This window comes from Lynx rufus, unplaced genomic scaffold (assembly GCF_022079265.1).
Source record: "Lynx rufus isolate CCGP_SWC_20201006 ecotype Redwood Valley unplaced genomic scaffold, mLynRuf1.p SCAF_13, whole genome shotgun sequence".
Classification (NCBI taxonomy): Eukaryota; Metazoa; Chordata; class Mammalia; order Carnivora; family Felidae; genus Lynx; species Lynx rufus.
Genome location: NW_025814827.1, coordinates 45345700 through 45367051, shown reverse-complemented (window position 1 = coordinate 45367051; position 21352 = coordinate 45345700). Strand labels below are relative to the sequence as shown.

The following is a 21352-nucleotide window of genomic DNA, read 5'->3' as shown; positions in this document are numbered from 1 at the left end:
CTCTAGGATTTGAACCTGAGTCTTCTCACTCCCTGTGTCAAGTTCTTGCTACCACATCAAGTACACCTTGGTGTTAGACATGGCACCCATACATCCTATATTTTCTGCCAATACTAATTCCATATAATTGGTGAAATACATAATTACATTAATGTGACTTTGTAAGATTTTAAATGAAGAAATTGACATATTAAAAATACATAATTGAGCTGATACACACTGAGCTGCAATTAGTTCATACATATAATGAATTCACATGTTTAATTCCAAGAATATGTTATTTAAGAATATAACATTAGTTTGATTTCCTTTAAAATTACATTAGGAAAATAAAACAGAAGGTAACTTTTTTTCCCCACCTAAGTATTTTCTTTAAAAAAGTTTTTAAGTAGTTTATGGAAAGGTTTGCTACAAGAATGATGGCTCGTTTGCACCACCCTTTAACATTTTTAACAAGATTCACGATAAAATCTTGCTGAATAATCGGTTCAGTGCAAGGGCATTATACAGAGCCATGCACTTTAGGTTTCCATTTATTGCTCACAATACACTAACTTCTATCAGGAGGGGAGTCTGAAGTATTGCTGAAAAGGCCCCACTATCTATATCCGGCTTTGTACAAGGGCAGCAACAACAATGTTAATCAAATAGGTTAGCCCTTATAAGAAGGGCAGTTAAGCGTTTGTGAGGACAACGCTTGCCGGTTTTCAAGGGGGTAGGGGGATTTAGCAGTCTCAAGACCAGTAGTTCTTTTCTAACTACATTCCCTACCCGCTTGGCCGCCATGATTTTATAAGCCCTGGTATCTCACCTAAATCATCCAGTTCTCCTCACGAAGAGCTGGAAAGGGCGGGAAAATACACAGCAAGCCTGGCACCTGCGAGAGGCAAGAGGCTGGGCGTGGCCCGCGGCAGCGTGCGAGAGCCCTGGGCGGGGCCCCGGGCGGTGTGCTAAGTGAGTGGGCGTGGCCTGGTGCGGGCGCGAGGCGTGGGCAGAGGTCCCGACTGCGTACTGGGCGCAAAAGTTGGGCTCTTGGTAGCCGGCAAGAGGCAAGAGCACTTGCCTCTTCTTAGTAGCCGAGGAAATTTTTCTTCGTTTGAGAATGGGAACAAGAAGAATATGGCCTAATCCCATTCAGGTTACTGTGGAAACGGGGTAAGAATAAACTTAATAATGTTCCTATAGATAATAACACACTAGAAAAAATTTGGTCACAAAGCAGATGAAAGCTTCAACCAGTATTTTTTAATGAAAGAAAATAATGGGTGTTTGAAAGAATAGTATAAATCCGAAATAGAAAAGTTACAAAGTGATATGGATAGAGAACAGACATTAAATAAGAACTAACAATGGGCGCCTGGACAGCTCACTCGGGTTGGCTATGGTTCATGAGTTCGAGCCCCGCGCAGTGCTCTGTGCTGACAGCTCGGAGCCTGGAACCTGCTTCAGATTCTGTGTCTCCCTCTTCTTTCTGACCCACTCCCAGTCACACTCTGCCTCTCTCTTTCTCTCTCTGAAAAATAAACATTAAAAACATTTTTAAATAAGAACTAACATATCAGGAAAAAAAATTATAACTTTTTTCTGAAATAAAAAAATGAGGAAAAAAGCACAAGTAAGGGCTGAAAGGAGAATAGTTTTTCTTTTAAAAAATACAAGGTTTTAAGAGAAAGTGATGGATATAGAAAACAAGCAAAAGAGATTTTACACACAAACTCACGTACATTTATTCCCCCAAAGAAAACCAGAGTGCAATGTATCAGAACAAATGTTTAAAACAAAACTTGGAACAAGTTTTCCTGAAATAAAATAAGACTTAATTCTACATACATACTGTGTATAGGAGAAAACTGACCCAGAACAGTCAAAAACAAAACATTTTCTAATAAAACGATTGGTCTTAAAAGTAAGGAAAAACCCCTTTGAACATCCAGACAAAAAAGTACAAGTCACTTATAAGGGAAAGAAAAATAGACTGTCATCAGACTTCTCTACAGTAGCATTTTATGCTACAAACAGTGAAATAGCATTTTCAAGATTTTCAAAAAGAAAATATGACGCAAGAACTTTCTCCTTACATTTTTCTCCTTACGTTGTGTTCAGGTATAAAGGCTGCTGACAAAAAATGAATGTGAGCTTTTCTTGAGGAATCCACTAGTGGTTCTCAAACTTTTTGGCCTCAGAACTCCTTTACATTTTGAAAATTATTGGAATGCCTGGGTGGCTCAGTCGGTTAAGCGTCCAGCTTGGGCTCAGGTCATGATCTTATGATTCATGAGTTCGAGCCCCCCATCAGGTTGTCTGCTGTCGGCACAGAGCCTGCTTCAGATCCTCTGTTCCCCTCTCTCTGCCCCTCTGCTGCTCACACGCTCTCTCCCTCTCTTTCAAAAATAAACATTAAAAAAAAATTGAAGGCCCTCTTGCCAAAAAACTTTTATTTATGTGGATTGTATCTATCAATATTTACAGTATTAGCATTTAAAACCAAGAAATTTAAAAAATATTTATTTATTAGTTCATTTGAAAACAATAAGTCAATTAAATATTAATATAAATTATGAAAAATTAATATATCTTCCAAAATAAAAACAATTTAGTGAGAAGATTGGTGGTGTTTTAGTTTTATAATCTCTTACTATCCGAATTTACACAAAGCAGAATTGGCACAAGAACTTAGCTTCTACATTCACGCTGTTGCAGTATATGCTGTTTTGGTTGAAGTGTGTGAAGAAGATCTGAAACTCTCCCAAATATGTAGTTGGAAAAGGCAGTGCCATTTTAATAGCCTATTCAGATAATTGTGAATATTTGTCTTTCCTATTCCACCAAAATGCAAGAAGTGGGAGCTTGTTAAAAGCTAGTTGCAATGTGCGGTCTAACACCATGCAATGAACATGTAACATCCTACATTTGGACCAAACTGGTCATTTGGAAAATACTGGTTCACTGAGTTATGCAGATTGACATACAATATTAAGTATTGACACATTTTATTATATAAGACTTAAAAATAACTCAAATTTTTTTTAGCGTTTATTCATTTTTTTGAGAGAGACAGAACATGAGTGGGGGAGGAGCAGAGAGAGCAAGGGAGACACAGAGTCTGAAGCAGACTCCTGGCTCTGAGCTGTCAGCACAGAGCTCGACGTGGGGCTCAAACCCAAGAACCATGAGATCATGACCTAAGCCGAAGTCGAAAGCTTACCCGACTGAGCCACCCAAGTGCCCCCAAAATCACTTTGTAATATATCACTACTTATTTCGTCAGAAAAGTCTTTGAATACTGGGATGCTCTCAGGCTTACAGTTGCAGATACAAGTTTTCCAAAATTCTAGTATTTGTCTGAAAGCTTGAATTTTATTATTGTCAACAAATACTGTCACTGTTTTCCTTGAAGTGAGAAGTTCATTTGGTTTATTTTTGAGAAAATTTCTACCAAATACCCAAGTTGGAATAACCATAGTTTGTTAGTTGTTCTTTCAAGTAAAAATGATGTTCCATAAAATAAGTTAGTTCAGCTCACAACTCAAACCATCACATAAATGTTTTTTCTAAATATCGTCTTAATTCTATTTAAATATTCTGGATCATAGAAAAAGGAGACTTTAAAAAATTTTTATGAAACAAACTTAAATTAACATTGATAGCAAAAAATGATAAAGATTGTATACATGAATAAAACAACAGAACAGTCTCACTTGAGACTATTGATGCAAAAATATTCTTTTTAAGTTTACTTATTTTGAGAGAGAGAGAGGAAGAGAGAGTGCACATGTACCAGTGGGGAAGGGGCAGAAAGAGAGGGGGAGAGAGAATCCCAATCGGGCTCCATGCTGTCAGCATGGAGCTCGACATGGGGTTCAATGCTGAACTTGATCCCATGAACAATGAGATCTGACCGGAGCCGAAATCAAGAGCTGGGCACCCCACAATTTAAATTAGATATTAGCAAATAGAATCCAACAACACATTGTAAAAAGTATACATTACAACCAAGTGATGTTCATTACAGGAATGAAATGATGGTTCAAAATTACAAAATCCATTAATGTTATTTATTATAGTGATATTTCTAAGAAGAAATACCATGATGATCTCCACAGTTGCCAGTAAAGCATTTCTGATTTAAAATCTCATTGAAGTAGAAATCAGTGGATATTTCCTTAACATGATTAGAAAGTGTGTGTGTGTATATGCACATGTGCACAAAAGCTAGCATGTTTTGAAATGAGGAAACACTTAAGACATTCTTTCTTGCTAGTTAGGAATAAGACAAGAATGCCACTGTCACTTAAGGTAAGATAAAAATATCTTTTTAGCTGATTATATGATGTATATCTGAAAGATCGAAAAGAATCAATAGGAAAATGTAAATAAAAAGAAAATTTAGTAAAGAATAACCTTATAAAATTAATAAAAACAAATACAGTAACCTTTCCATATTCAAATAATAATCAAAAGACATAATAGGAAAGAAGACTCTTTAAAACAGAGTCTTTACCTGCAGCAAAGCAGGTAAAATGGTTAGGCAATAACTCAACAGAAATATGCAAATGTATATGAAGAAAACTTTAAAACATTACTGAAAGAGACAAAAAACATAAATGGAAAAGTAAGTCGTGTTTTTATTTTTTATTTTTATTTCTTTATTTTTAATTATTATTTACTTATTTTGAGAGAGAGACAGAGAGCCCCAAGCAGAGGAGGGACACAGAGAGAGTCACAGAATCCGAAGCAGGCTCCAGGCTCTGAGCTTGTCAGCACAGAGCCCGACGCGGGGCCCGAACCCACCAATCCAGCCAAAATCAGATGCCCAACTGACTGAGTCACCCAGGCGCCCCAAGTAAGTCTTGTTTTTAGATAGGAAGAGTCAACATCCTAATGATGTCAGTTCTTTCTAAGTTAATTTATAAATGTAACATGATCACAGTAACGAACACCAGCAGGCTGTTTTCTGGAATTAAACAAATTGATCGTAAAGTTCACATAAAAAAAAAAATGACTAAAACAAACAAGAATATTCAGGAAAACTCTGAAAATTTTCAGTGTCCTGTGTGGTGGATAGCTAGCTGCATCCAATATTAAAATGTATTATGAAGGCATTATAATTTAAAAAGTATGATATTGGTGCATGGATGAACATCCAGACCAATTCAGTAGACTAGGAAGTCCAGAAATAGAACCATGTACCTTTGGAAAAGGTATGCTAAATGTGGGGAATTCAATTGGGAGGGGAGTTGAGTTTTTTAATAAATAGAATTGGGACAACTGGATAGCCATTTGGAAAAAAATAAAATTAGGTCTCTATTTTACATCATTAATCAGACTAAGTATCAAATGGCTCAGAAATCTAAATATAGAAATGAAATGTACAAGTACAGGAAGAGGACATCAGATGAAAACTTATAACCATGAAGTGGGTAAACCTTCCTATGATTCAAAAATCTAGAAACAGGGCACCTGGGTGGCTCAGTCGGTTAAGCATCTGACTTTGGCTCAGGTCATGATCTCATAGTTTGTGAGTTTGAGCCCTGTGTTGGGCTGTCAGCACAGAGCCTGGAATCTGCTTCGAATTCTGTCTCCCTCTCTCTGCCTCTCTCCCGCTCACACTCTGTCTCTCTCTGTTTCTCAAAAATAAATAAACATTTTTTAAAAATTCAAAAATCTAAAAACAATAATAGAAAAGAATGATAATTCTGACTAAAAGAAGAGCTTTTGCATTTGCATGGCCAAACTCACCATAAAGTCAAAAACTGAGTGACAAATTGGGAAATAATATCTTCTACTTAACTCACAAAGGACTAATATACAAAGCTTTAATATACAGCTTTAATATACAGCTTTAATATACAAAGATCTTTTTTAAAAAGAAAGCCAATGACTTAATAGAAATTTGAGCAAAGGTATTTTTTGTTAAAATTTATTTATTTATTTTGAGAGTGAGAGAACAAGGGAGAGGCAGAGAGAGGGAGAGATAGAATCCCAGGCAGAATTTGGCACCCTGAATTCTCATTAAATTCTAATTAAAGGTGATATTAAGTAGCTATTGCTCAGGAGCCCCTGGGTGTCTCAGTTGGTTAAGTGTCTGACTCCTGATTTCGGCTCATGTCATGATCTCACGGTTCATGGGTTTGAACCCCTCATTGGGCTCTGTATTAGCAGCATGGACCCTGTTTGGGATTCTTTCTCTCTCCCTCTCTCCCTCTGCCCCTCCCCCACCTCAACATAAATAAACTTCAAAAAGAATGTTTAAAAAAATTAAAAAGTTAAAAAAGAATTTATTTAAAAAATTTTTTTAACGTTTATTTATTTTTGAGACAGAAAGAGACAGAGCATGAATGGGGGAGGGTCAGAGAGAGGGAGACACAGAATTGAAACAGGCTCCAGGCTCTGAGCTGTCAGCACAGAGCCCGACGTGGGGCTCGAACTCACGGACTGCGAGATCATGACCTGAGCCGAAGTCGGCTGCTTAACTGACTGAGCCACCCAGGCGCCCCAAAAAGAATTTAATTAAAATTAAGTTAACAAATAATTCCGTATCGTCACCTCTATAATGTTCCCTCCCTACTTCTCTAAGTAACCTTTTTTAGTAATTTGTTTTATCTTCTAGTGTTTCTGAGATTAGAATTTCTGAATTTAATTCATTATATGATTTCATCTTTGAAAATATAATTGGTTTACATATTCAAAAATATAATTTAAAAGCAATTCCTAAAAATTGGGGGGATATGGGGACTGAAACAAATGACTTTAACTGTACATCAGATTGGTAACTTTTTAAACAAGTTTATTGAGATAGAATTGGCATACAATCAACTGTCTATATTTAAAATGCACAGTTTGATAAGTTTTGTCACATATATACCCTTGAAACTATCACAACAATAAAGATAATGAAGTGATATCCATCATCCCCAAAAGGATCTCCATGCTCCTTTGTAAACCATTCCTCTGAACCCTCCCCACACTTCACTCCTCAGGTAACCAGGGTACTTTCTATCACCACAAATCAGTTTTCATTGTCTAGAGTTTTATCTACATAGAATCGTATGTACTCTTTTTTGGTCTGGTTTCTTACATTCAGCTTACCTATTTTGAAACCCATCCATGTTGCTGCATGTATTGATAGTTCTTTTATTTTTGTTGCTGACTAGTATTTCACTTTCCTTCATTTCACGTTTCATTTTATATAGAGCAGTATGTATATACCAGTTTGTTTATCCATTCATCTGTTGATGAACATTTGAGTTGTTTCCAGTTGAGAGCTATTATAGCAAATAAAGCTGCTATAAATGTTCATGCACAAATCTTTGGATCTATGCTCTTTTTCTCTTGGGTAATTAGCTAGAAGCTGAATGGCTAGATCATATAGTAGGTGTGGTAAGTATATGTTTAATTTTTGAAGAAACTGCCAGACTTATCCACAGAGGATGTACTGTTTTACATTCCCACCAGCAATGTATGAGAGTTTCAAGTTCTCCACGTTATTGCCAGTGCTTAATATGTTCAGTCTTTTCTTTCTTTCTTTCTTTCTTTCTTTCTTTCTTTCTTTCTTTCTTTCTTTCTTTCTTTTTAAGAGAGAGAACAAGAGAGAGCATGGGGGAAAGAGGCAGAGGAGGAAGGGTGGGGAGAGAATCCCAAGCAGGCTCTGTGCTCAGCACAGAGTCCAGTATGAGGGTTGATCCCATGACCCTGGAATAATGACCTGAGCCGAAATTGAAATCAAAATTGAAAGTCAGATACTCAAGCCCCTAGTCTTTTTAATTTTAAAGATTCTAGTAGGTATGTAATAGGTCCTTATTGTGATTTAATTTGTGTTTTCCTCATGACTAATGATGAGGAACATCTTTTCATGTGCTTATTGGCCATCTATGTATATATTTTTGGTGAAGTGTCTGATTCTTTTGCCCATTTTTAATTGGGTTGTTTATTTTCTTATTACTGGTTTTGAGAATTCTTCATATATTCAGAAGAAACTCTTTTATCAAATATATGCCCAGTTTGTGACTTGTGTTTTCAGTCTCAGAATAGTGGTTTTTGAAGAGCAGAAGGTTTTACTTTTGATAAAGTCCAACTTATCAATTTGTTCTTTTATGGAGCACTTTTTGGTGTCATATCTAAGATATCTTTGCCTAACCCAAGCTCACAAAGATTTTCCCATGTTTTCTTCTAGAAACTCTAGAAATCTGGACTATATACTTTTGAATTTGTAATCAGGAATATGATTCACTTCAAGTTAATTTTTTTAATGTTTATTTATTTTTGAGAGAGAGCAAGCGAGCAGGGGAGGGGCAGAGACAGAGACAGAGACAGAAAATCCTAAGCATGCTCCGCACTATCAGCGCAAAGCCTGACATGAGGCTTGAAACCAAGAACCATGAGATCATGACCTGGTCCAAAATCATATGCTCAACTGACTGAACCACCCAGGCACCCCTCGAGTTGATTTTTCTATATGGTATGAGCTATGGATTAAAATTCTTTCATGTGCATGAGTGTGTTGTTTTGGTTTTGTTTTCTGCATATGGACATCCAATTGTTCCAGCACCATTTGTTGAAAAGATTATCTTTTCAAAAAAAAAAAAAAAGAAAAGAAAAGAAAGGATTATCTTTCCTCAACAAAATTGTCAAAAAAATTAGTTGCCTAGGGGCACCTGGGTAGCTCAGTCAGTTAAGCATCTGACTCTTGATTTCGGTGCAGGTCATGATCTCATGGTTAGTGAGTTCAAGCCCTGCATCAGGCTCTGTGCTGACAGTGCAGAGTCTGCTTGGTATTCTGTCTCCCTCTCTCTGCCCCTCCCCCAGTTGCTCTCTACATCTCTATCAAAATAAATGAAAATAAACTTGAAAAAATTAGCTGTCCATAGAAAACAATTCCATTTATGATAGAATCAAAAGGAATAAAATACTTATGGGATGCCTGGGTGGCTTATTTGGTTAAGTGTCCGACTTCAGCTTAGGTCATGATCTCGTAGTTTGTGAGTTCAAGTCCCGCATCAGGCTCTGTGCTGACAGCTCAGAGCCTGGAGCCTGCTTCTGATTCTGTGTCTCCCTCTCTTTCTGCCCCTCCCCAACTCACGCTGTCTCTCTCTCTCTCAAAAATAAACATTAAAAAAATATTTTAAAAAGAATAAAGTTGGACCCTTACCTTATGATATATACAAAAATTAACTAAAAATCGAACAAACATCTAAACATAAGGGCAAATCTTCATGGCCTTGGATTTGGCGATGGTTTCTAAATACGACAAAAGCACAAGCAACAAAAGAAGAAATGGATAAGTGGGACTCTATTAAAATTAAAAATTAAAAACTTAAATTGAAAAATTAAAATTGAAAACTTTTGGGGGCGCCTGGGTGACTCAGTCAGTTAAATGGTCTGACTTCAGTTCCAGTCATGATCTCACGGCTCGCGGTTTGAGCCCCGCATGGGGCTCTGTGCTGACAGCTTGGAGCCTGGAGCCTGCTTCAGTTTCTGTGTCTCCCTCTCTCTCTGACCCTCCCCTGTTCATGCCCTGTTTCTCTCTGTCTCTCAATAGTAAGTAAACATTAAAAAAAGATTAAAAAAAATTTAAACTTTTGTGTATCAAAGAACACTACCAAGAGAGCAAAAAGGCAATCCACAGAATGAGAGAAAATATTTGAAAATCATATAATCGATAAAGGTTTAATATCCAGAATGTATAAACTTCTACAACTCAACAACAAAAAGGCAACTCTGTTAAAAACAGAGCAAATGATTTGAATAGACATTTCTAAAAGGAGAGATACAGACAGCCAATAAACAAATGAAAAGATGCTCAATATCATTACTCATTAGGGAAATGAAAATCAAAACCACAATCAGATACCATTTCACTTCTATTAGGATGACTATTTTTTTTTTCAAGAGGAAAACAGTGTTGGGGAGGATATGGAGAAATCAAAACCCCAGTATATTATTGGTGAGAATGTACAAGATGCCTTTGCTGGAAAACAGTCTGGTGGTTTCTCAAAAAATTAAACGTATAGGTACCCTACCATATGATGCAACAATTCCACTCCTAGGTATATGCCCCAAAGTATTGAAAACAGGGACTCAACCAGATACTTGTACATCAATGTTCACAGTATTAATGCAGCATTATTCACAATAGCCAAGAGGTGGAAACAACACAAGTGTCCATCAACAGATGAATGGATAAACAATGTGCTATATCCATACAATGGAATATTATTCAGCCATAAAAAGGAATGAAGTTCTGATACATGCCACAACATGAAGGAAACTTGGGAACATGCTAAGTGAAATAAGCCAGACATAAAAGGACAAATATTGATTTCACTTATATGACATATCTAGAATAGTCAAATTTATAGAGAAAGTAGATTAGAGGTTGACATGGAGCGGGAGGAGAGAATGGGGAGTTACTGTTTAATGAGTAGAGTTTTTTTGAGATGGTAAAAAAATTTGGAACTAGAGGTAATTGTTGCACAATGCTGTGATGACACAACTTTAAAAAGAATACCATGTAGATGCAGTGCTCTTCTCATCACATCAGGAAGTTAACGATATCCACAACAAACTGGTGATGTTAATCTTGTTGACTTAGTTAAGGTAGTGTTTACCAGACTTCTGCCTTCAAAGTTCAAATATTATCCCCTTTCTATATTCCATAAAGTCGGGGAGACGTGGTTAAGCACCACCTCCTGTAAGGAAGAATATCTACATACATTATTTGGAATTCTTCTATAAAGAAAATGTATTTCTCCTCCACCATTCAGTTATGTTTTCAGTCATTTATTTATATTAATATAGACATATCTATGTTTATTTTACACTTTTTGGATTATAGCAAATACTACACTATTTATTGTTCAAATTATTCCATTTGGATATTGGGGAGCTCTTTCAGGTTGATCCCTTCAATCCTCTGAAACTCCTTTCCTTTCTGGTATCACAAGATGCTCCAGACTTTTGTATTTTCCTTGTACCAGCTCTAAAATCAGACATTTCTGGGGTGCCTGGGTGGCTCAGCTGGTTAAGTCTCCAATTCTTGATCTCTGCTCAGGTCATGCTCTTATGGTTTGTGGGTTTGAGCCCCGTGTTGGGTTCTATGCTGGAGCTTGCTTGGGATTCTCTTTCTCTCACTTTCTCTCTGCCCCTCTCCCACTCACTCTCTCTCTCAAAAGTAAACATAAATTAAAAAAAAATCTTTAAAATCAGATATTTCTCCAGGGATCCTTGGTTTCTTTTATTGGAGAATGGCATTTTGAAACCAAGATCTGAGCACAAGATCCTGTAGGAATGCCAGTGCTTCTAGGCCCTCTCAGTGGACAGGCCTAGGTAATATATGTATGTATACTAATTGATGTATGCACACATTTCTTTCATTGTTTCTGTCTTTTTTTTAATGTTTATTCATTTTTGAGAGAGAGAGAGAGCGTGAGTCGGGGGGAGGGGCAAAAAGAGAGGGGGATAGAAGATCTGAAGCAAGCTCTGCGCTGATAGCAGCAAGCCCTATGCGGGGCTCTAACTAACTCAAGATCATGATGCGAGCAGAAGTCAGAGGCTCAATGGACTGAGCCACCCAGGTGCTCCTGTTTCTGTCTTTTAATCTATGTATATGAAGTTAAACACAAGTTCATACTGATGTCTCCAATTCTAATCCATTACCACAGAATTCATTCTAGGCTTACTTTCTTCCCTTCTTGCTTACACTCTTCCCTTCTTTTTTTTCTGACAGTGAGAACCTTGAGAAATAAATTTACCAGCTGGAGTGCAGTGTTTATATATAGTATGTGGGCCTTTTTTGATACTTGAAGTTTGATTATGGACTGGTGTTAGTTGATACTAAAGAATTATTGTTAATTTTTTAGGTATGATAATGACTTGTGGTTATATAAGAAAATTTCCATATTTTTAAGATTTGCTTCATAAGATATGTAGGGATGGAATGATATCTGGAATTTTCTTTAAAATATTTCAGCAAAGGAGAACAAAAGAAATAAAGGAGGAAAGTATGGATAAAGCAATTGGCAAAATCTTGATAATTGTAGAATATGGGTAATGATCCTGGGATATGGGAGTTCACTGTACTCTTCTTTCTGCTTTTGAGTATGTTTGAAGTTCTTCATTTTACAAAATGTTTTATTACTGTAAATTATATTTATTTTTGGTAGGCAAATTATTTACTTAGTGAAAATTCAAAAGTTATCAGAAGATATACAATGAAAATTAGTCTTCCTTTTCCCCTTGTTCCCAGCCACCAAATTCTGACTTCCAAAGGTATTAATAGTGTTAGTTCTTGTGTATCTTTTCACAGATGATTTCTATATTTGCAAAAATATGTATATATTCCATTTTCACACACACACAAATAGTAGCATACTTTATATCCTATTCTATACCTTTTTTAAACTTTTTATAATTTCAGACTTATGGAAAAGTTCATAGAATTTCTGTTTACTTTAGTTCTGATTCTCCAAATGTTAGCATTGACCACATTTGCTTTGTTATTCTCTATTTTTATTTTTTCTGTTCCATTTGAGAATAATTTGCAGGCATAATGCCTCATTACTCCTAAATATTTCAGTGTATATTTCCCATAAACAAGGGCATTATCTTCCATAAACACAGTACCATTATCAAAATCAAGAAATTAACATTGATATGGTACTATTATCTAATCTAGAAACCTTACTCAAATTTCACCAATTGTCCCATAAATGTCCTTTATAGAAAGAGAGAAAAATTGTTTTTCTATTCAGAATCATATGTTGCATTAAAAAAATTAGTTGTCCGTTAAAAAAAATTAAAACACAAGTTTATAAATTGGAAAGTGAAAACCTATTGCCCTTGATCCTATTCCCCAAAGACAAACATGTTTGACAACCTTTATATAAATCCTTCCAGAATTTCTTTCAATACATATACCAACACAGACCACACATATATGTTATATACCTTTAAACAAAAATATGAAATTATACATAATACCTACAATTTGTTTTTAGTTAATATTTCATTTTTATATATATCATTCTTAAAATTTTTTTTTAATGTTTATTCATTTTCTGAGAGAGAGAGAGAGAGAGAGAGTTAGGGAGGGGCAGAGAGAGAGGGAGACACAGAACCCTAAGCAGGTTCCAGGCTCTTAACTGTCAGCACAGAGCCCAACGCAGGGCTTGAACCCACGAACCATAAGATCACCACCTGAGCTGAAGTCAGACACTTAACCAACTGAGCCACCCAGGCACCCCTTTTGTATACATTTTATAAATATATCTTGAATCCAGCATCTTTCCATTTTTACCACTCTTGCTTTCTTTTAGTCTCCCTTTATTCCTTGTTTTGATTAATTGCCTCCTAACTGCTCTCTGCCTCTGGATTTTCCCAACTCCATTCCATCCTATGGCTGCTGCCAGATCCAATCACTCTTCTGCTTAAAATTGCCCAACATTTTCAAGATCATTTACAGAGCATGGCACTCAAGTTCTTCACGATCTACATTTCTTTTTGCATCCCTCAATGTTTGGTCACCCTGCATTTCAATCACACTGAATTTAATTCAAACAGTTTGTGCAAACTGTTTCCTTTGCTTGGCATATCTTCCTCATTAACTTTTATTCATCCTTTCAGACTTAGCTCAAAAATCACTTTCTCCAGATTCCTACTCTGGCCTGCCCACAGAGTGGAACTCCCAGAGCATCCTGTGCATATCTCTATCATGGCCCTTGTCTCACTGTGCTATAATTGTTCACTTCTCTCTCTCTCCAACCAGACTGGGACTATATATATATTCACTTTGGGATTACCAGCCCTTCTACAGTATCTAATATAAGTAGTAGGTATTTATTAAATACTTGATAAATGATAGAATATGAAAAGAAATTATCAGGTGTTATCTTGCTTCCAGACTCACTTTAGCATACTCAAACAGGATATACAACTCAATGGGAAAAGAGAAATTTAGGGGTAAAATGAGAACATTGGTGATTATATAAAGTTGCCACCATTTGAAGGAAAAGGCTCTGTCTGGCAACTGAATTATTCATTCAATAGATATTTCCTGAGCAAATGCTACAGGGCAAGCACTATTCTAGCCCCTGGGGATATAGCAAGGAAAAAAGATAAAGTCCTGGTTCTCATGGAGTTTGCATTCCACTGGAGTTCTAGTGGGGCAGTTGTATCTAAGCTCCTACTGTATCCCAAGCAGAAAGCTACATGGGGATAGGGGAAAGGTAACAAAGACATAAGAGATATTATCTGTCCCTTTAAAAAGCCTGAGACCTAACAAGGGAATCCAAATGTATATATAATACAAAGCAGAATATTGATCATTTCCAAAACATTAATTTACCCAGTCAAAAAATAATTGAGTTTGTATATTATGTACCAACTGGATATGGTAACAGATATGCTCTTGCTTTCAAGGCACAGTATAATAGGAGAAAAAGACATGTATTTTTTTAAATCTCACAAATAAATATATAACCATTAAATACATTAACTATAGTCATAAAAGACAAAACCCCAGGAACTATGAAAGCATATAATTCAGGAAGGCTTCCTTGAGGAAGTGTGGAGTGCTGTGGGAACACAGAGAAAGGAGAGGTCAGGTTAATTCAATCAGGTTTCCAGATGAATAGATATATGAATGAGCCTAAAACAATGTGAAAGTTTCATCCTACAGCAGGAGGGGGGTAATTCCAATCAAAGGGAAAGCATCAGTAAGGATGTCAACATGGGAAAGTACAGGGTAGTCCAGTGTGATTGAAGGGAAGAGTGAAATGGGACATAAAGAGGGATGGTGAGACAAAGATGTTATGAGGAAAAGCTGGAGAGATGAAGCCACTAAAGACTTTAGACTATATTTTCTTTTTTTTTAATGTTTATTTTTTATTTTGGGGAGTGGGGAAGGGGCAGAGAGAGAGGGAGACAGAATCCAAAGCAGGCTCTAGGCTCCAGCTGTTAGCACAGAGCCATATGCGGGGCTCGAACCCATGAACCCCGAGATCACGATCTGGGCCAAAGTCGGACGCTTAACCGACTGAGGCATCCAAGCGCCCCTAGACTTTATTTTCTAAGCTAGTGGTTCCCTCAAGCAATAAGCAGATCCATTAAATTAGAATTAGATCCATTGAATTGAATTTGGTGGGTGAAATGAAGATACGCCATTGCACGAAGTTGCCACCAGAGGGTACCATAGGAGAAGGTCTACCTGAGAAATTATTGAGCACTTCCCCTATGCCAAGTATATATTTCCTCAAGTGATTGTGGTGCTCACTTAGCCAGCCGTAGGAACCCCTGCTTTATACAGTAGAGAACCATCAGAGGCTTTGAGCAGGACAGAAACATGATTAATCCCATATTTTGTAATTCTAAGGACAGAATGAAGGGATGGACGGTCACAGGAAGGGAGATTAGTTGGTAGCCTATAGCAGCGGGACTAGAAAAAGAGAAGTTCTGGAATAGGGCAGCAGCTATAGAATAAGAAGACAGTTGTGAGACAATTTTCAGAGGCAGAACCAACAGGACTTGGTTACCAATTGGATATGGGGCTATGAAGGGAAAGGGAGGGAAAAAGATGAAGGTCTTAGGCCTAAATTATTAAAACCATGATGCTATGATAGCAAGATGTTATGGCCATGGCTGTAAGTGGGAACGCAAGAGAGAAGAACAACTTTGTCTGGGGGAACTTAGAGGAGTGTGGTTTTGAAATCAATGACTGGTATGACCTGTTGGGGCTAAAATTAGGGCTCATAGCTGGGTCCTCTATTCTCACTCTAAGCACCTTTTTTGAGTATATGAATTGTAACTTTTTGGAAGCTTTCTTCTGCTCCTTGCATCATCTATGTTTTTTATTGTCTGTGGCTGTCATGATAGAGCTTTCCTCAAATGCTCAAGGATCCTTTGTTGGGGAGTCCATGTAACTTGGTTCTTGGGAGTCCAGAAAGCTATGGACTTCAGGAGGAAAGAGAAACACCTAAAGTGTCTGTATCTAAGGCCCTTGTATTATGGAGTGTTCTGCAAGGAAACAGAACCAGTAGGGAACGATGGATGGATGGATGGAGATAGAGGCATACCTAGTTGTATTGCACTTTGCTTTATTGTACTTCATAGGTACTGCATTTTTTACAAATTGAAGGTTTGTGGCAATGCTAGCGTCATTTTTTCCAACAGCATTTGTTCACTTGGTGTCTCTGTGGCACATTTTGGTAATTCACACAATACTCCAAATTTTTCATTACAATTATATTTGTTATGTGATCTGTGATCATTGATCTTTGATATTACTATTATAATTGTTTTGGGGGCATCATGAACAGCCCTCAAATAAAATAGCAAACTTAATTGTTAAATGTTGTGTGTGTTCTGACTACTCTACTGACTAGCCATTCCTTTATCTCTTTAACCTCTCCCTGGACCTTTCTATTGCTTGAGACACAATAATATTGAAATAAGGCCAATTAGTAACCTTACAATGATCTGTAAATGTTCGAGTGGAAGCAAGAGTTGCACATCGCTCACTTTAAATCAAAAGCTAGAAATGATGAAGTTTAGTGAGGAACACATGTCAAAAGCCAAGATAGGCTGAAAGCTAGGTGTCTTATTCCAAACACTTAGTCAAGTTGTGAATTCAAAGAAGAGTTCTTGAAATTAAAAGTGCTACTCCAGTGGACACAAATGATAAGAAAGCAAAATAGCCTTATTGTTTATATGGAAAAAGTTTTAGTGGTCTGGATCGATCAAACCAGTCACAACATTCCCTCAAGCCAGAGTCTAATCCAGAGCAAACCCCTACCTCTCAGTTCTTTGAAGACAAAGAGAGAGCTGAGGAAGCTGCAGAAGAAAAGTTCACAGCTAGAAGAGGTTGGTTAATGAGGTTTAAAGAAAGAAGCTGTCTCGATAACGTAGAAGTACAAGGTGAAGCAGCAGGTGCTGATGTGGAAGCTGCAGCAAGTTATCCAGAAGATCTAGCTAATTAAAGAAGTGCCTTTAACTTAAATTTAAAATTTAAAACTGGCTATACTAAAAAACAGATTTTCAATGTAGGTAAAACAGCCTTATATTGGAAGAAGATGCCATCTAGGACTTTCTCTTTTTTTTTCTTAATGTTTAGTTATTTCTGAGAGAGAAACAGACAGAGAGCAAGTGGGGGAGGGGCAGAGAGAGAGGGAGACACAGAACCGGAAGCAAGCTCCAAATCCTGAGCTGTTAGCACAGAGCCTGATGTGGGGCTCCAACAAATGAACTGTGAGATCATGACCTGAGCTGAAGTCAGATGCTTAACCAACTGAGCCACCCAGGCGGCCCACCATGTAGGACTTTCATAGCTAGAGAGCATCATATGCTATAGAAAAATCTTTTGTAAAAAGATGAATCAATCAATGTAACAAACTTCATTGTTGTCTTATTTTAAGAAATTGACACAGCCACCTTCAGCCTTCAGCAACCACCACAGTGATCAGTCAGCAACCGTCAACATCAAGGCAAGACCCTCCCTCAACAAAAAGATTATAACTTGATGAAAGCTCAGATGATGGTTAGCATATTTTAGCAATAAAGCATTTTATAATTAAGACATATACATTGCTTTTTAAATACATAATGCTGTCACACGTAATAGATTGCAATATAGTGTAAATGTTAGCTTTTAGATGCACTGGGAAATCAAAAAATTCATTTGACTCGCAATATTTGCTTTACTGGAACCAAACCCACGATATCTCCAAAGTATGCCTGTATGGATATAGGTAGTGGTAGACGTCTAGATAGAGACAGAGATAGAAATAGGACAGAAACAGAGACAGAGATGGAGGTTTATTATGATAAATTGGCTCATGCAATTACGAAGGCTGAGAAATCCCACAATCTGCTGTCTGCAAACTGGAGACCAGGCAAGCTGGTAGTGTAATTCAGTTAGTCCAAGGGCCTGAGAATCATGGGAGGCAATGGTTAAAATCCCAATCTGAAGGCTAGAGATGAGATGATGAGACGACCCAACTCCAGCAGGCAGATTTAAAACAGGCAAAAAAGGGCAAATTGCTCTGTTTTCTGCCTTTTGTTCTATTCAAGCCCTTAACAAAGTGGCTGATGCCTAGTCACATTGGGGAGAGCAGTTTACAGAGTTTGCTGATTCAGATGCTAATCTCATCCAGAAACACTCAAAAACACACCCAGAAGTAATCTTTAATCTGGGCACCCTGTGGACAGTCAAATTGACACATAACATTAGTCATCACAGTGCTTGAGGTCTTTGAAGGCAGAAGGTCTTTGCTCACCATTATATTCCCAGTATCTAGCACAGTAAACAGTTGATCGGATTGGCTGAATATGTTAATGAAATTGAGTACACCCAGTTACATATAATCCAGTTTCTACTAGAATTTTTTTCTCTATTAGCCTAATGAATTGTGTAGTATTGGAAATTTCCTAAAAGACCACATTTTCTTCTTGGGATTTTATATTCTGCATCAGTGATTTCCACACCATAGGCTGGCAAAAGTTGCAAGTGATTGGATCCATAAATTTTCACCTACCTAGACTTTTGTATTTTCTTTCCAACTTTGCTACGCATTTCTAGCATAGGAGATCACAGCTAATAATCATGATTTGGTGAGAAAGAAGAAAGAAGAAATAAAGCTATATTTTTTAAAAGTGGTCTTGAGGAGAAAAATTAAAGGCATAACTATCACCAAATTAGCCACTATAGTTCTGGCATTCCCACAATTAGGACATTCTTGAACTCAGTGCCTGGAATTGGGTAGTCTTTGTAAAATCCTCCTTTGGAACTTAGAATTTAGATTTTCAACAATTGGCATTGTGATTAAAATTTATTTTGAAAATATACCTTTATAACAATTGGCAGTAAATGATTAAAATTTATTTTGGAAATATACCTTTACTCTTCTAACTGATTCAACATGCAATGACTGTTGAATGAATATATATTTATGAATTTGTGAAAAAGCAAAATTTAACTGAATATGAAGATCAAATTGGCTTTATTCAGCAATTCATGAATCAAGCAGCATGCCATCTAGAAAGGGGAATAGGAGCTCCATGGAGCTGTACATAATGAAAGTCTTTTATAGGTGGATGGAGGCAGAAAAAAGAATTTTCTAACCAACAGTGGATTATTTCAGGCAAGGTCACCTTCCTTTGAGGGAAGGGCAGGGGGGGTCTATCAAGAAGATTACCTCACTAGTGCTGATTAAGTAGTACCAGATTGACTGGTTAAAGGTCACATTTCTGGGAGAGGCTGAAACTGCAATTAGATTAGATATAAATCCTTGGTTTGCTGACATGGGACTTAGCACAAGTGACTCCATTTTGAACCTGTTGTCTCTTTTTTTTCTTTAACAAATTCCTCCTATATGCGAAGCACTGCTCTAGGCATTAGGGATATAATGGTGAAGAAACAAGCCAAGTTTTATGTTTGTTTGTATGAAAAAATGTAAACGTATACAAATGTAAACATATACAAAGTGACTTCGATCTACACACCATCCATCTTAAATAATATCAACTCATAGTTGACCTTCTTTCATTACTAACCTACCTCTCTATCCCTCCCCCTATATTATTTTGAAGCAAATCGAAGATGTCGTATTGTTTCATCCATAAATATATTGGCATATATCTCTAAAAGAGAAGTACTCTTTAACCATAACCATAACCCACCTAAAAACAACAAATTTGGGGCACCTGGGTGGCTCAGTCGGTTCAGCATACAACTTCAGCTCAGGTCACGGTCTCGTGGTTCATGAGTTCTGAGTTCGAGCCCTGTGTTGGGCTCTGTGCTGACATTTCGGAGCCTGGAGCCTGCTCTGGATTCTGTGTCTCCCTCTCTCTCTGCTCCTTCCCCGCTCACACTCTATCTCTCTCCCAAAAGTAAATAAACATTAAAAAAACAACAACAAATTCAATAATCTGGAGCTTACATTGCTTCTTGGCCTTTTGGCTAAGATCAAGTGTAGTATCTGTTCTTATCAGTTTAATAATCTGGAGCTTACATTCTAATAGGAGACACAAACAAGGAACAAACAAGCAAAAAACCAAATGATATTAAGCAGTGATGATAAAAAATAAGGTCCATTTGGTGGTCAGAGCAACCCTCTGTTAAGGGGGCAACATTTACTGAGGAACATGTGTAACATGAGGGAGCAAGGCATGTGACTGTCTGGAGGAAGTGTTCCTGAGAGGCTCCAGCTAGTGCAAAGGCCTGAGGCAGAGCTCAGTGTTCAAAGAATAGTAAGAAGGCCTATGAGTCTGGTAGGGCTAAGTGGAAAGAAGAAAAGAAGGATATAAATTTGGAGTGGCCACTGGGGCCATGATAAAGATGACTTCAGATCTGATTCTTATTATGTATGATGGACAGCCACTGGAAGGTTTTGAGCAGGGGAGTGACATGACCTGATTTATGATTATAAAGGATCATTCTGGCTGCTGTGTCGAGAACAGTGTAGAGGAGGACATTTGTCACAGAACAAATATAGAAACGGGGAGACTGATTAGAAAGCTACTGCAGGGGCGCCTGGGTGGCACAGTCAGTTAAGTGTCCGACTTTGGCTCTGGTCATGATCTTACAGTTCGTGGGTTTGAGCCCCGTGTAGGGCTCTGTGTTGACAGCTCAGAGCCTAGAACCTGCTTTGGATCCTGTGTCTCCCTCTCTCTCTGCCCCTCCCCCACTTGCACTCTGTCTCGGTCTACAATAAACATTTTTTTAAAAAATTAAAAAAAAAAAGAAAGCTACTGCAGTAGTCCAGGGGATTGCCGATGGTAAAGTGGTGATAAACTCGGGCAGTAGCGGTGGAGATGCTATAATAAGAAGTTATTTATTTCTAGATAAGAGTAAATCTACAGCTAACAGGATTGGCTGACAAGACAAAAAATGTAGGGCATGTGAGAGAAACCCAAGTCAAAGTTGACTTCAGGATATTTGGCCTGACCAACTAGTGCCATTTCCTAAAGTGGGGAATACTGGAAGAAGAACAGGTTTAGAGGGACTTGCAGGCACAAGATATATTAAGTTTGAGGTGCCTATTAAACATCCAAACAGAGATATCAATTAGATGACTAGATCTAGAGTTTATGAGCGAGATGAGGGCTGTATCTAAACATTTGAGAAATATCTGAGATGTCCTAGGGCTGAAAGTCCTATGACTTTCTAAAAGTCATAGGGTAGATGAAATCACGCGGTTAGGGAGGATAGAGAAGAGGAGAGGTTGGGAAGAAAACAGATCCAGCTGGGATGCCTGGGTTAAGCATCAGTTAAGCATCTGACTCTTGATTTCAGCTCAGGTAATGATCTCATGTTCTCTCTCTCTGCCCCTCCCCCTCTCACATTCTTGTGTGCTCTCTCTCT

At 37.5% G+C, this 21352-nt stretch overlaps 1 protein-coding gene and 1 pseudogene across 1 annotated transcript in view; one reads left to right on the top strand and one right to left on the bottom strand.

Annotated features, from left to right (window-relative positions):
* The window catches only part of RNF212B (ring finger protein 212B), a 37176-nt gene extending 36297 nt beyond the window's left edge, over positions 1-879 (bottom strand). The window contains exon 1 of the mRNA XM_047075467.1: positions 812-879. The gene's annotated coding sequence lies outside the window, so the exon portion shown is untranslated. The remainder of the gene's footprint in view (positions 1-811) is intronic.
* A 19049-nt stretch (positions 880-19928) lies between these two features.
* On the top strand, positions 19929-20048 carry LOC124509044 (uncharacterized; annotated as a pseudogene).
* Positions 20049-21352: the final 1304 nt, after the last annotated feature.